This window comes from Dipodomys merriami, unplaced genomic scaffold (genome assembly GCF_024711535.1).
Source record: "Dipodomys merriami isolate MVZ:Mamm:240054 unplaced genomic scaffold, mDipMer1.0.p SCAF_240, whole genome shotgun sequence".
NCBI classification, from domain to species: domain Eukaryota; kingdom Metazoa; phylum Chordata; class Mammalia; order Rodentia; family Heteromyidae; genus Dipodomys; species Dipodomys merriami.
Genome location: NW_027203827.1, coordinates 1020661 through 1030631, shown reverse-complemented (window position 1 = coordinate 1030631; position 9971 = coordinate 1020661). Strand labels below are relative to the sequence as shown.

General features: G+C 36.0%; 1 non-coding gene across 1 annotated transcript; it reads left to right on the top strand.

The window, feature by feature from the left end:
• Positions 1 to 4758: 4758 nt before the first annotated feature.
• On the top strand, positions 4759 to 4860 carry LOC138835905 (U6 spliceosomal RNA). The gene has a single exon (XR_011374778.1). It is a non-coding gene; the product is annotated as a U6 spliceosomal RNA (small nuclear RNA).
• Positions 4861 to 9971: the final 5111 nt, after the last annotated feature.

The window sequence follows — 9971 nt, the reverse complement described above, 5'->3', positions numbered from 1 at the left end:
AAAAAACAGAATGAATCAACAAAACAAAGAGTTGGTTCTATGAAAAAATTAACAAAATTGACAAACCCATAGCAAATCTTATTAGAAAAAGAAGGAACACACCCATATAAATAAACTCAGATGTGAGAATGGAAACAACACCACAGAAACAACCAAGATTCTGAACATTATAAGGGAATATTTTCAAATCCTTATGCTAATAAGTTTGAAAACTTGGCAGAAATGGACCTTTTGCTAGCAATTATCAACATGCAAATACTAAACCAAGAAGTTAAAGCATATTAAGGGGCCCACATCAAGCATTGAGATAGACACAGCAAAAAGAGACCTCCCATGTAAGAAAATCCCAGGACCTGATGGATTTACAGCAGAATTGTACAAGAGCTTCAAAATAGAGCTCATACCAATACTACTCCAACTCTTCAATGAAATTGAAAGAGATAGTTCACTACCGAACACATTCTATGAAGCCATCATAACCCTCATCCCAAAACCAGGCATGGACTCATCAAAGAAAGAGAACTATAGACCCATTACATTGATGAACATTGATGCAAAACTTCTCAACAAAATTTTGGCCAATCGACTTCAACAATTCATCCAAAAATCATACACCAATATACAGGATTTATTTCAGGGATGCAAACCTGTTTCAATATACACAAATCAATTAATATAATTTATCACATCAACAAGAGCAAGGATTACAAGCACATGGTTATCTCAACAGATGCAGAAAAGGCATTGGACCAGATCCAACACCGCTTTATGATGAAGGTTCTGGAAAAATTAGGAATCCATGGAACATTCCTCAATACAATAAAAACTATATATGGAAAATCTACAACCAGCATTGTAATTAATGGTGAAAAACTAAAGCCATTTCCTCTTAACTCAGGAATGAGACAAGGATGTCCACTCTCTCAACTTCTGTTCAATTTAGTATTAGAATGCCTAGCTACAGAAATAAGACAATATGCCAACATAAAAGGGATCCAAATAGGGAAAGAAGAAGTAAAATTCTCCCTCTTTGCAGATGACATGATCTTGTACTTAAAGAATCCCACGGACACCACTCCCAAATTACTCAAGCTGATTCAAACCTGGAAAAATAGCAGGGTATAAAATTAACCCTCAAAAATTAATGGCTTTTTTGTATGCCAATAATGAGAAAAGTGTGGCTCAAATCAAGAAAGCTTTTCCATTTGTGATAGCCCCACAAAAAATAAAATACCTAGGAATTAACTTAACCAAAGAAGTGAAGGACTTCTATGATGAAAACTTTAAAAATCTGAAAAAGGAAATCAAAACAGAACTTAGAAGGTGGCAAAAACCTCCCATGTTCCTCGATAGGAAGGATGAACCTTGTGAAAATGGCAATATTTCCCAAGGCTATCTACAAGTTCAATGTCATACCTATCAATATTCCAACCGCATTCTTCAAGGAAATAGAAGAGGCAATCCAAAAATTCATATGGAACAACAAAAGACCCCCAATTGAAAAAAGCGATCCTTAACAGAAAGAACAGTGTTGGAGGTATATCAATAACAAATTCCAAACTCTACTACAAAGCCATAGTAATTAAAACAGTTTTGTACTGGCACAAGAAAAGATCTCAGGAACAATGGAATAGAATTGAAAACCCAGAAATGAACCTACAGACCCATAATCATCTAATATTCGATAAAGGATCTAAAAAGATAAAATCAAGAAAGGATGTTCTGTAAATGGTACTGGCAAAATTGGTTAATCACTTGTAGAAAATTAAGGCTAGATCCTTATATATCACCCTGTACCAGAATCAAATCCAAATGGATCAAAGACCTCGGAGTCAAAGCAGATATTTTGAAAACATTACAGGATGGAATAGGAGAAACCCTAGGTCTCCTTGACAAAGGCTGGATTTTTCTGAAAAGAAATGCAAAAGCACAACAAATGAAAGAAAGGTTGGACAAATGGGATTGCATGTAATTGCAGAGCTTCTGCATGGCAAAGGACATAGCTAGCAGGATCAATAGAAAGCCCACGGAATCGGAGAGGATCTTCACTAGCCATACAACCGACAAGGGTTTCATATCTAAAACACACCTGGAAATCAAAAAATTAAATCCCCCAACAACACATACTCAAAGAAAATACTGCCCAATAAATAAGTGGGCTAAAGACATAAAGAGAAACTTCTCTGAAGAGGAAAGGAGGGTGACCAATAAAGACATGCAGAAATGCTCAACCTCCCTAGCCATAAAAGAAATGCAAATCAATCAACACTGAGATATCACCTCACCCAAGTTAGAATGGCTATAGTCAAGAACTCTAATAACAACAGATGCTGGAGGGAATGTGGACAGAAGGGAACCTTACTTCATTGTTAGTGAGAGTGTAATCTTTTTCAACCACTTTGGATAGTATGGAGGTTCCTCCAAAGACTCCACATAGAGCTCCCCTATGACCCAGCAATCCCACTTTTTGGCATTTACCCAAATGATCACAAACAATACCATACTAAAGCTACCACACAGATATATTTATTGCAGCATTGCCATAGCTAAGATATGGAACCAACCCAGATGTCCCTCAGTAGATGAATGGATCAAGGAAATGTTGAATATATACACAATGGAATTCTATGTCTCTATCTGAAAGAATGATATTGCCCCATTTGTTAGGAAATGGAAAACTTGGAAAAAATTATATTAAGTGAAGTAAGCCAGGCCCAAAGAAACATTGGTCCCATGGTTTCTCTTATTAGCAATTACTGGTGTATGTCTGAGACATGCAGAAATTGTTAGATAAGTTGATGTTAGGTGAAGTGAACCCGAAGATAAGAATTCAAATTTTTTTCTTTTCTGTAATTATTTCTAACATATTTATAAGATGACTTCTTTGTTACTTTTTAAGTCCTTCCCGCATGGTATAACCCCTGTTTTCACTGTATTTGATGTTCGTATAATTTGTGGAGGGGAAGGGGAAAAATTTTTTAAATAGGGATACAGGTGGATCCATTGCAATAATGAGATATACAAGACATTATGTCGAAAAACAAATTTTACAACTTTGGTTGGGGGAAAGGGGAGGGGGAAATGGGACGTAATGGGGTGAGATGGGAAGGGATAGTAAGGAGAAACAAAGGAGTATGCAAAAATGCTTGATAACAAATATACTCATTACCTTGCCCATTTAATTGTAACCCCTTTGTCTGGTATTTTCACACTTAAAAAAAAACACAAAACACCATAAAGTATAAAGTGATTTTGATAAAAAATAAAAATGACTCAGAATAAATTATCAATGCAAAAACAATCTTTACAGAAGCAAACTCTCAGAGATATTACATGACTTTGAAAAGGATAAAGTGACTGAATTTAATATAAATTTAGAAGTATGACCATTCAAAAATATAAAAAGATATTCTTTATTTCATTATATAACACAAAACAGAAAGTAAATGTTGTTTAGATGATTTTTTAAAACACAGTCTCTCAGGTGCTGGGAGGGTGGTTCAGTGTAGAGTGCTTGCCTTGCATGCTTGAGGTCCTGGGTTTGATTCCTCAGCACCACATAAGCAGAAAAAGATGGAAGAGGTGCTGTGACTCAAGTAGTACCACTAGCCTTGAGCTGAAGAGCTGAGAGACAGCACCCAGGACCCAGAATTCAAGCCCCAAAACCAACAAAAACAAAACAAAACACAGTTCTCTCACTTTTGTGTGCTCAACATTGTAACACTAGTGCTTCAGTCTAGGGCTAAGATGTTAGCTGTGGACATTTATCAACACTCCTTATTCAGATTCTAATTGATAAAATTTTAATCAATATTTTGTTCTTATTAATTTTGCTCTTTGTAAGTTCACATATACCTATAATAAACACTGTGGCCATCCCAATAACATTCTCAAAGTACTTCCTAATGATGACTTACAAAAAGTTGTTTTATATTACAACAAGGAAAACAATGCTACAAATAAGGAAAACCAATATATAAATATTAATGATTAATAAAATAAAAAATTCAATTACCACTGTTTCCAGTATTTGAAATGTACTACATATTCGATTTATTATCATATTGCTGTACATTTAAAACTGCCTAAGTCTATGATGTTCAACAAGAATTTTATAGGCTATGAGTAGCCTTTAAAGATTATTATTATTATTATTATTATTATTATTATTAAGATTATTATTTATGGTTCATCTCATCATTTGTATATGGCTTATACCATCATTTGTTCCTCACTAACATATAAAGTAAAGAAGCCTTTAAATTTAAACAGAAACTGTGCAGTTAATGTCTTAAATCTGCTTCTTTACACAAACACTTTGCAACTTCTCATTAGTAAAGTTTCTATAAACTCTGAAATGTACATATTTAGTAGTATGTACCATGAATCTTAAATGCTTTATGAAAAAGTCTTACAACCTGCTAAATAGTCTTAATTTTGGCATATATGAGCAAATTCCCAAAATTAAACATATTTAAAACATTAAAACTTTTAACAAAACTTAACACTTTCTATAGTGTTCATTATGGCAAGTTCCTTGTACAGAATAATTGAATTCCTCCTCCTACACATCTGTTGAACAACAAATATCTGGAATTATTTTGTTTTTGACATGTCAAACTTGACTTTATTCTTAAATGTGTTCTTATGTAAGAAATACATGGTTCTAAAATTTAACGACAATTCTTTTGAATTTAATTTTTGTGGAATTGTCTAGTTTAAGAAAATCAATTACACTTTATGTATAAAAAATATTCTGTGCTCAATTCAGTAGCACATACACTAACATTGGAACAATAAAGAGAAGAATAGCCCCTGACTGAGGATGACACTCAACTTCGTGAAGCATTCTAGATTTTTTAAAAGAACAGATGCTGGAGGGGATGTGGACAGAAGGGAACCTTAATGCATTGTTGTTGGGAGTTTAAACTTGTTCGAAGACTTTGGAAAGTAGTATGGCGGTTCCTCAAAAGACTACAATAGAGCGCCCCTAAGTCCCAGCAATCCCATTTTGGGCATTCACCCAAATGATCACAAACAAGACCATACTAAAACTACCAGAAAAACTATGTTCATTGCAGCATTATTTACCAAAGCTCAGATACAGAACCAAACCCGAGGCCCCACAGTAAATGAATGGATCAAGAAAATATGTGTGTGTGTGTGTGTGTGTGTGTGTGTGTGTGTGTGTGTGTGTGTGTGTGTGTGTGTGTGTGTGTGTGTGTGTACTGGTGTGTGTACTGGAATTCTATGCCTCCATCAGAAAGAATGACATCACCCAGTTTGTTAGGAAATGGAAAGACATGGAAAAAATTATATTAAGTGAATTAAGCCAGCCCAAAGAAGTGAAGTAAGCCAGGCCCAAAGAAAGATAGGTCCCATGGTTTCCTTAATTGCAATAACTAGTATGTGTCTGCTACAAGCAGAAAACATCATATAAGTTGATGTTAGGCAAAATGAACCCCAAGATAAGGATTCAAATGGTTTTTAATTCTTGCGATTGTTTCTAAGATATTCATAAGATGAATTCTTTGTTGCTTTGTATGTTCCTCCTGCAAGCTAAAGCCCCTGTTTTCACTGTATTTGATGTTGGTATATTTTGTGCACTGGAAGGGAAACACAAATCGTTTAAAAAGGGATGCAGGTGGACCCATTGCAACAATGAGATGAACAAGTCGTTATGTCAAAAAATGATTTGGGCCTGGTGTTAAGGGATGTGGACAGTGGGGGGGGCTGGGGTGGTGGAGGGGTTGGTGGGTGTAGGGGGTGGGAGATGGGCAGGGATGGGAAGGGGAAACAAAGGAGGAGCAAGTGGACCCATTGCAACAATGAGATGTACAAGTTATTATGTCATAAAATGAACTTTACAACTTTGGGGGGAGGAGGACAGGGTGGGGAAAGTGGTGGAGTGTGGGAAGGGTTGGGAAGGGGAAACAAAGGGGAGGCAACAATGCTTGATAAGAAATGTACTCGTTTTCTTGCCCATGTAATTGTAACTCCTCTGTCAGTATTCTCACAATAAAAAAAAATGTACTCAATAACTCACGCATGTAATTGTAACCCCTCTGTATGGCATTTTCACAGTAAAAAAAAAAGAAACATAGGGCCTGTGGTATCCCTTATTTGCAATAACTAATGCATATCTGGGATAAGCAAAGAAGGTATGGTAAGGCGAAAAAAAGGAGTAGGCAACAATGCTTGATAAGAAATGTACTCATTACATTTTCCATGTAATTGTGACTCCTCAGTATGGTATTTTCACAATTAAAAAAAAAGGTCAAAAGCATGTGCATATGACTAGATAAGATGATGTTAAGGTATATGAACCCCATGATAAGGACACAAGTGGTTTTTTATGTTTTCCTGTGGTTTCTAATATATTTATAATGTACGATGTGATTTTTTGTATGTGCATCCCCCACAGTTAAACCCCTGTTTTCACTGTATCTGATGTTGGTGCACCTCCATCTTGTATATACACTTCTCTAATTTGGGGATGGAAAGGGAAAAAACAAAACGGTTAAATAAGGTTACAGTATGACCCATTGCAAGAATGTGACGCACAAGACAGTTTGTTGAAAAACGAACTTTACAATTTAGGAGGGTAGGGAAGGGGAGTGTACTTGTGGGGGTGGGAAGGAAGGGATGGCAGGGAAAAACAAAGGAGGAGGTAACAATGCTTGATAGGAAATGAACTATTACTTTTTCGTGTAACTGTAACCACTCTGTACAGTATTTTACAATAAAAAATATAAAAATGTTATGGGATGGAAAAGAATATTTCCCCTATTTTACCCGTATAATATCATTAACAAAGAAATTAATGCAAAACACTGATATGCAGATATTTTGAATAAATGTGTGTTTGTGTATGTGCATGCCTGCGCATTTTCATTCTCAGAGTTTGAATTCAGTGCGTCAAGGTCCCGCTAGGCCATTCTTCTCTAGATTGATGAGCTACTATATAAGCTACATCTCCATTCTTGGCTCTTTGCTAGTTCATTCATTTTTTTAATATTTTTATTATTTTTTATTGTGAACATACTGTAAAGAGGGGTTACAATTACATGGGCAAGATAATGAGTACATTTCTTATCAAGCATTGAACCCTCCTCCTTTGTTTACCCTTCACATCCCTTCCCAGCCTCCCCCCACCCCCCATCCCATCCTCCCCCCCCACACCAAAGTTGTAAAGTTCGTTTTCGACATGACAACTTGTACTTCTCATTGTTGCAACGTGTCCACCTGTATCCTTAAACAACTGGTTTTTCCTCTTCTCCTCCACAAATTATACTGACATCAAATATAGTGAAAGCAGGGGTTATACTGTGGGGGAGGGATATACAAAGCAATAAAGAAATAATTTTATAAATGCGTTAGAAAAAAATTCATGAAAGAAAAATCATTTAAATACATATGTAAGGGTTCATTTTCCTAACATCACATTATCTGACCTTTTCTGCTTGACTCATACATATACTAGATATTGCAAATAAGGGAAAGCATGGGACCTATGTTTCTTTAGGCTTGGCTTACTTCACTTAATATAATTTTTTCCAAGCCTTTCCATTTCCTAACGAATGGGGCAATGTCATTCTTTCTGATGGAGGCATAGAATTCCATTGTAATTTTTTAAAAATAATCTCATGAATATTTTCTGTCCTGATTCGCTTCTAACGGTTATCCACAGATCTCAGGTTCCTGAGTAGATACCCGAGTAGACAGGATTAGAGGTGTGACCAACCAGCACAAGGCTTTCAGAATAATTTAAAAAGTAGAAGAAAATTTACTTCATGGAGGCTTGTTTACCATCTCCCACTTTTAAAGCATTTTGGAGTGATTATATGTGAATTTATTTCATTTTTGGATTCTTAAAAGACAGTAAGTGATGGTATTTAAAAGTTTTAATCTTTTTTTTTTAATTGGTCATGCGGCATGAACTCTGGGCTTGGGTGCTCTCCCTGCGCCTTTCAGCTGAAGGTGAGTGCTCTACCTCTTGAGCCACAGTGCCACTTCTGCTTTCCTAGTTGTTTAGTGGAGATAAGAGTCTCACAGACTTTCCAGCCTGGGCTTGCTTTGAAGCGCATTCCTCAGATCTCAGCTTCCTTTGTAGCCAGGATTATAAGTGTGAGCCTCCAGCTACCAGCTAGTTTTAGTACTGTTTTTTTTTTTTGGGGGGGTCCAGTCGTGGGGCCTGAACTCTGGGCCTGGGCACTGTCCCTCAGCTCTTCAGCTCAAGGCTAGTGCTCTACCACTTGAGCCACAGCGCCACTTCCTCCTTTTTTTCTTTTTTGCTTATGTGGTGCTGAGGAATCGAACCCAGGGCCTCATGCATGCAAGGCAAGCGCTCTACCACTGAGCCACCTTCCCAGACCTTTAGTACTTTTTAAAATGTATACTGGAAATGTGCTACAGAAGAAATTTGGCTCTCTTTAGACCTAAATTTATGAGCTCAGCTCTGAGCATGATAACCCAATGTCACCAACATTGTGTTGAAGAGAAAATGTGACAGAAAACAATTACCGTGGGAAATAATTGCTATGCTATTATTTCTTGGACAGCATGAATATTGAGTTGAAAGAGTAAGGGAATGGAGAGGATTTTACCTACTTTTTTATTGCTTACTTTTTGAAATTTTGAATCATTTCTTTCCCCACTGTGTGTATTTGGGCCATGCACTTAGTGCCTTTAATTACAATATTTCCTAACACTAAAATGTTAATAATATTAGAATTATAGCAAATGTTTTCTTCAGAATTAAGAGAAAAATAAACTTGTGAAATACTTAACATAAACTGCTAGGAATAACAATTACAATTACATGGGCAAGATAATGAGTATATTTCTTATCAAGCATTGATGCCTCCTTTGCTTCTTGTTCCCATCCCTTCCCATCTCCCTCCACACTCCTCATCCCATCAACTCTCCCTCCCCACCAAAGATGTAAATTTCATTTTTCGACATAAGGATTTGTACATCTCATTATTACAATGAGTCACCTGCATCCCTATTTAAATGATTTGTTTTTTCCTTTCCCCTCCACAAGTTATACCAACAACAAATACAGTGAAAGCATGGGTTATACCATGGGGGATGGACATACAAATCAACAAAGAAATAATCTTATAAATGTTTGAAACAATTGCAATAAAGAAAAAAAATCAATTGAATCCTTGTCTTGGGGTTCATTTCACCTAACATCAACTTATCTGACCTTTTCTGCTTGTCTCAGACATATAATAATTTTTCCAAATAAGGGAAACCATGGGACCTATTACCTATGTTTTTTTGGGCCTGGCTTAATTCACTTAATATAATTTTTTCTAAGTCTTTCCATTTCCTAACAAATGGGGCAATGTCATTCTTTCTGATGGAGGCATAGAATTCCATTGTGTGTGTGTGTGTGTGTGTGTGTGTGTATATATATATGTATATATATATATATATATATATATATATATATATATATCACATTTTCTTCATCCTTTCATCTAGTGAGGGACATCTGGGTTTGTTTCATATTTTAGCCATGATAAATAATGCTTCAATAAACATAGTTGTGCTGGTAATGGACAAGGGTCTCATATCTAAAATATACATGGAACCCAAAAAAACTAAATCCCCCAAAGACAAATCCTCAAAGAAACAACTGTCCAATAAATAAGTAGCTTAAGACTTAAAGAGAAACTTTTCTGAAGAGGAAATAAGTATGGCCAATAGACACATGAAGAAATGCTCAACCTCTCTAGCCATAAAAGAAATGCAAATCAAAACAACATTGAGATACCATATCACCCCAGTTAGAATGGCTATAATCATGAACTCTAAAAACAACAGATGCTGGTGGGGATGTGGACAGAATGGAACCTTAATGCATTATTGTTGGGAGTGTAAACTTGTTCAACAGCTTTGGAAAGTAGTATGGAGTTTCCTCCAAAGACTCCACATAGAACTCCTCTATGATCCAACAA